The sequence below is a fragment of the Thalassophryne amazonica genome, chromosome 8 (assembly GCF_902500255.1).
Source record: "Thalassophryne amazonica chromosome 8, fThaAma1.1, whole genome shotgun sequence".
NCBI lineage: Eukaryota > Metazoa > Chordata > Actinopteri > Batrachoidiformes > Batrachoididae > Thalassophryne > Thalassophryne amazonica.
The window spans coordinates 111,192,762-111,199,426 of record NC_047110.1 but is presented as its reverse complement, the minus strand read 5'-3'; the positions used below and the strand labels follow the sequence as shown (position 1 = coordinate 111,199,426).

The window sequence follows — 6,665 nt, the reverse complement described above, 5'->3', positions numbered from 1 at the left end:
TACATATATACATACACATACACATACATATACACATACATATACACATACATATATACATACACATACACATACATATACACATACACATACACATACATATATATATATATGTGTGTGTGTGTGTATGTATATACGAGGGCTGTCAATAAAGTATAGGTCCTTTTTATTTTTTCAAAAACTATATGGATTTCATTCATATGTTTTTTACGTCAGACATGCTTGAACCCTCGTGCGCATGCGTGAGTTTTTCCACGCCTGTCGGTGACATCATTCGCCTGTGAGCACTCCTTGTGGGAGGAGTCATCCAGCCCCTCGTCAGAATTCCTTTGTCTGAGAAGTTGCTGAGAGACTGGCGCTTTGTTTGATCAAAATTTTTTCTAAAGCTGTGAGGCACATCGAAGTGGACACGGTTCGAAAAATTAAGCTGGTTTTCGGTGAAAATTTCAGGCTCTATTGATCCAGGACGTCGTGAGAGAACAGAGAAGTTTCAGAAGAAGTCGGTTTCAGCATTTTATCCGGATAGTCCACTGTTAAAGGAGATTTTTTTAATGAAAGACGTGCGGACAGGTCCGCGCGTTGGGACGGAGCCGGCGCGGTGCGGCGGAACAGGAAAAACACCTCCGTGTTGATAACCATTTGTAAAATCCAGGCGGCTTTTGATGACTTTCAGTGGAGTGAGTATCTGAGAAACTGTTTAACAGCTGGACATGTTCCAACTTGTCCTTAAGGCTTCCAACAGAGGTGTTTTTCCTGTGGCGGAGCATCGCGGCGGCTGCGAGCCGACGCTGCAATCCGTCCACACGTCTTTCATTAAAAAAAAATCTCCTTTAACAGTGGAATATCAGGATAAAATACTGAAACCGACTTCTTCTGAAACTTCTCTGTTCTCTCACGACGTCCTGGATCAATAGAGCCTGAAATGTGGAGGTTTTCAGCTTGAAACAGGCTGACGACGGCGCCTGGGAGCGCTGCACGACGTCCCGCTCCGTGGGAAGTCCTTAAAGTGACAGTATCACCTCAAAATCTCTCAGCCATTAAAATTTTCACCGAAAACCAGCTTAATTTTTCGAACAATGTCCACTTCGATGTGCCTCAAAGGTTTAGAAAAAATTTTGATCAAAGCGCCAGTCTCTCAGCACCTTCTCAGACAAAGGAATTCTGACGAGGGGCTGGACGACTCCTCCCACAAGGAGTGCTCACAGGCAAATGACGTCACCGACAGGCGTGGAAAAACTCACGCATGCGACGAGGGTTCAAGCATGTCTGACGTAAAAACATATGAATGAAATCCATATAGTTTTTGAAAAAATAAAAAGGACCTATACTTTATTGACAGCCCTCGTATATACATACACACACACACACATATATATATATATGTATGTGTATGTGTATGTGTATATGTATGTGTATGTGTGAGTTGCTGATACCATAAAAGTTTAACTACTTACCCTCTTTGCTGCATGGCGCAGTGTTTCAGTTAACGCATCATCAATAGCATCTGGTAAAATTTCCATCTTGTTGCTGAAGGCTTCTGTCACAAAAACAAAATAAAAAACGGTCTTGTATTTTCCTCTTTTTTAACTGGAGAAATGATAAAATTATTTTTAATTGCTAACTAAAATTAAATGATGCAGTGAGACACCTTGATAACTTACTCTTCAAAACTCTAGAGTGAGAGGCTGCAGGGCTTTCTTCCCTTTCCATCCTTTGAGGCTGACGCCAGCCCACAACCACCACATCCCAATTTCACCGAGCATTGTCCTGGCAAAGGAGTTCAGCATTGATCCAGATAGCTGTTTCAGCAGATTCACCTATGACAGAGTAAAAAGAAGTATGTGTGCAATGGCAATATGCAACTTTTATGAAAATAACCACTTCTGCAAAAGTGTTAGGAACAATAATTTACCCCTATCCTCCTAAACTCCTGGTCCTCCAGCGTTTTGCTGAATTGGTCCAGCTCCTCTGTTGTTTTAAGTCTGGCCTGCATTATCTCCAATGCAGTCAGCTTCTTCAGCAGCCTGATTCCTCCACAGTAGTTGTAGTATGCCGTCCACCTTTGACTCCAGTATCTCGAGTCGTTGCTGCGTACCATCTGTTACAAAGTTGCTTCAAGTTTAGTATACATGAAACAGCTACAATGCTGCTGAAAGCAGGAACACGTATATAAACACAACAGAACTACTCGATCAGTTAATAGGCCTCTCATGCAATGAAATCTGATGAGATGGATGTTTGTATAAATACATTATGAAGATGGCATCGAGCTGCGGTTATAGAAATTAGTTTGTAGAGGGGCAGCTGGCTCTTATTAACAAATTCCATAAAAACCTGAAACATATCTGTGCCTCTCGTGTGGTCTTTCAAAGGTAAAATGCTCAGCAGTTCTTCTTTTACATTCATGTTGTCAATAAACATTCTAATAAAAACACATAGCTGAGCCACGTCCACAGTATCAGTGGATTCATCGAATTGCAGAGAAAAACACTCACATACCTCAATATCATTCCTCAGTTGCCGATCAATATCCTTGAAAACTTTCAGAAAATTAAGTAAGTTATAAAATATAAGTGTTAAGAAAGAAAATACAGGAATCACTTTATTTAAATTTACAACAATACCAATTCACCAGCTTTATCAATCAATATATAGATTGATAAGGCTGGTGAATTATGTAGTTAATAGAACGTCCCCTCAACGTAAGTACAACGTTCCAAAGAAACGTCCAAAAACTGTAACAAGTAAACGTTCCTGATGAAAGTTGCCAGGAGGTGGACAGAACATTCCCAATTGTGCAACGAAAATGTAACCTCCCAGCAACGTTGCAAGGACGTTCCGTGTTAGCTGGACTGGACCTGGACCGGGCCGCCTCCTTTCTCCTCCTCCTCTTCTTCTTTCTTGTGTTTTTCTTTCTTCTTATTTTCTGTTTCCCATCTTTAAGTCAGACTGTGCAGCTTTAACTTCACGTTCTCCACCGCCACTTCGACTTCCGCATCCCGCCAGCCTTTATTGTCATTGTACATATATACATACATACAACAAAATTTGTCCTCTGTATATAACCAACATAATTACAGTTAGACACAAGCCAACCACTAGGGCCAGTGGGCAGCCACAGTCCGGTGCCCAGGAACCAACTCGAGATGTAGACGCTACCGCCTTGCTCAGGGGCAGAGAAAGGAGCAGACCCAAAATAAGCATGTTTTGATTGTGGGAGGATACCGGAGGAAACCCCCACAGACACGGGGAGAACATGCAAACACCACACAGAAAGGACGGGAAGCGATCCCACTACCTTCTTGCCAGGGGCGTCCTGGGAACATTTTTCATCCCGGGAGTTTCATATCCAACCGGCCCAAAAACCGCCAGCGCACAGCGATAATAAGAGTTCTGCTGTGGCATTTCAGTCCAGCATTTATGTGCTGACTGACTGTGAAAATTGGGTGGCTTATAATAGAAAGTAAAAGCTAGTTAGTTAAAACAAGAACGGTATTGTTAACTCACCATTTTTGGCCCTTTTTCAGCCAATTTTTCACTCCTGCGAGAATTTTTTGATCGCGCCGAGTTTCAGCTTAATCGTGCGTCCTGCATCGTGCTGTCCACATGGAGTAACGAGCTGCGTTTAACATCTCACGACCACCTCCCGATGGGGAATCATATGGTCGGATCAACCCTGTTTGATATTTTGGTCGGCCGTCGTGACTCGTGAGGGGTCTACATGCTGATTACGTCGCGCACTGTGCGTGTGCAAACACCGGAGAGAGCAAACAGTGATCTCATGTAAAGATCTCATTTTTTATTACGTTCCCTCGCAATAACCTAATACCATATTAAAGTTCATGCCTATCAGCGCGCACAGTGAGTGGAATCAGGTGGGGGGAGACTGAACGTATATGCACGCGCACACACACACACACACACACAGCAGACAACAACAGGATTCACGACAGATGAGGGAATAAATTGCTGCACCTTGCACAGCTGTAAGACTCCGTATGAAATATAGTTTATTTATACAACAGTGTAAGTAGCAACACTTGTTATGAATGTTTATGTTTTCTTTTATGTCCTCTCGTGAATCATGTTGCTGTCTGCTGTGTGTGCGCGTGCGCGTATATGTGCTCAGTCTCCACCCACCTGATTTCACTCACTGTGCGCGCTGATAGGCATGAAATACATTTTTTTTAAAAAACAGAAATGCGACCCCGACGTGTGGTTTTTGAAGGTACAATGTGAGCAGTCAGATGGCATCAGAGCATCGGGCCGTACAGTGTGAGAACATGAATCGTGCGCTCTGAACTTTTAAATCCTGCGGTTTTGTCGCACAGTTTGAGCTGGAGCCGAGTACAACGATTGAAAATATCGTACAGTGTCTGCCCAGCCAAGTCAGTGTCTTTTTCTTAATCTAGCTTTTTCAGCTCCATCTGGCTTTTTTCTGTCCATCTTTTCCTTCACGGGCCACTCCTCCTGTACTTGCTAGTAGCGCAAGTCCCATCTGAGCGCACAGGGCTTGGTTGGACTGAAGTAACTGTAATGAATGCATAGGGGTGTTAAACGTGTAATGGGATGTCCCTACCTCGGGCTTTAGAAAAGATAACAGCGTTGCAAAAGAAGCAGTCTTAAGTTATTTTCTTGTGAATTTTCATGATTGTAAGACATTTATAACACTTAATGTCTTCTCTTTAAGATACAGCAGCCCAAGTGTCTTGCTGTGTAGCCTAACAGTGGTGGTCATATATGTATGTATACAACCCCTGGCAAAAATTATGGAATCACCGGCCTCGGAGGATGTTCATTCAGTTGTTTAATTTTGTAGAAAAAAAGCAGATCACAGACATGATACAAAACTAAAGTCATTCCAAATGGCAACTTTCTGGCTTTAAGAAACACTATAAGAAATCTGGAAAAAAAAATGTGGCAGTCAGTAACGGTTACTTTTTTAGACCAAGCAGAGGGAATAAAATATGGAATCACTCAATTCTGAGGAATAAATTATGGAATCACCCTGTAAATTTTCATCCCCAAAACTAACACCTGCATCAAATCAGATCTGCTCGTTAGCCTGCATCTAAAAAGGAGTGATCACACCTTGAAGAGCTGTTGCACCAAGTGGACTGACATGAATCATGGCTCCAACACGAGAGATGTCAATTGAAACAAAGGAGAGGATTATCAAACTCTTAAAAGAGGGTAAATCATCATGCAATGTTGCAAAAGATGTTGGTTGTTCACAGTCAGCTGTGTCTAAACTCTGGACCAAATACAAACAACATGGGAAGGTTGTTAAAGGCAAACATACTGGTAGACCAAGGAAGACATCAAAGCGTCAAGACAGAAAACTTAAAGCAATATGTCTCAAAAATCGAAAATGCACAACAAAACAAATGAGGAACGAATGGGAGGAAACTGGAGTCAACGTCTGTGGCTGAACTATAAGAAACCGCCTAAAGGAAATGGGATTTACATACAGAAAAGCTAAATGAAAGCCATCATTAACACCTAAACAGAAAAAAACAAAGTTACAATGGGCTAAGGAAAAGCAGTCGTGAACTGTGGATGACTGGATGAAAGTCATATTCAGTGATGAATTTCGAATCCGCATTGGGCAAGGTGATGATGCTGGAACTTTTGTTTGGTGCCGTTCCAATGAGATTTATAAAGGTGACTGCCTGAAGAGAACATGTAAATTTCCACAGTCATTGATGATATGGGGCTGCATGTCAGGTAAAGGCACTGGGGAGATGGCTGTCATTACATCATCAATAAATGCACAAGTTTACGTTGATATTTTGGACACTTTTCTTATCCCATCAATTGAAAGGATGTTTGGGGATGATGAAGTCATTTTTCAAGATGATAATGATTTTTCCATAGAGCAAAAACTGTGAAAACATTCCTTGCAAAAAGACACATAGGGTCAATGTCATGGCCTGCAAATAGTCCGGATCTTAATCCAATTGAAAATCTTTGGTGGAAGTTGAAGAAAATGGTCCATGACAAGGCTTCAACCTGCAAAGCTGATCTGGCAACAGCAATCAGAGAAAGTTGGAGCCAGATTGATGAAGAGTACTGTTTGTCACTCATTAAGTCCATGCCTCAGAGACTGCAAGCTGTTTTAAAAGCCAGAGGTGGTGCAACAAAATACTAGTGATGTGTTGGAGCGTTCTTTTGTTTTTCATGATTCCATAATTTTTTCCTCAGAATTGAGTGAGTCCATATTTTTTTCCCTCTGCTTGGTCTAAAAAAGTAACCGTTACTGGCTGCCACATTTTTTTTTCCTGATTTCTTATAGTGTTTCTTAAAGCCAGAAAGTTGCCATTTGAAATGACTTTAGTTTTGTGTCATATCTGTGATCTGCTTTTTTTCTACAAAATTAAACAACTGAATGAACATCCTCCGAGGCCGGTGATTCCATAATTTTTGCCAGGGGTTGTATATTAACACCCCCTCACAACGGTCCCAGGTTGGACCAGCCCACCGGGAAAACTCCCGACTCTCCCGATTACCCAGCACGTGGTAGCTTCTTGCTGTGAGACACCAGTGTACGGTGGCTTAGTGGTTAGCAAAATAAAATAAACTCCAATCATAAAAGCATAAGAATACGTAAAGTAAGTGCACTAGAATAATGCACAAACATCCTAAATTAAAGAACTGATAACAAA

The 6,665-nt window shown here is 41.7% G+C and overlaps 1 protein-coding gene and 1 long non-coding RNA gene across 3 annotated transcripts in view; one reads left to right on the top strand and one right to left on the bottom strand.

Moving 5' to 3' along the window:
• Window positions 1–1,750, bottom strand: part of LOC117516318 — a 15,757-nt gene extending 14,007 nt beyond the window's left edge. Inside the window, exons 1-2 of one of the 2 annotated variants that reach the window (XR_004562363.1) lie at window positions 1,662–1,750; window positions 1,451–1,537 (exon numbers count right to left, since the gene is read on the bottom strand). This is a non-coding gene — a long non-coding RNA (uncharacterized LOC117516318). The remainder of the gene's footprint in view (window positions 1–1,450; window positions 1,538–1,661) is intronic. The other variant, XR_004562362.1, reaches the window with a different exon arrangement.
• Window positions 1–6,665, top strand: part of hydin (HYDIN axonemal central pair apparatus protein) — a 291,354-nt gene that overhangs the window by 224,434 nt on the left and 60,255 nt on the right.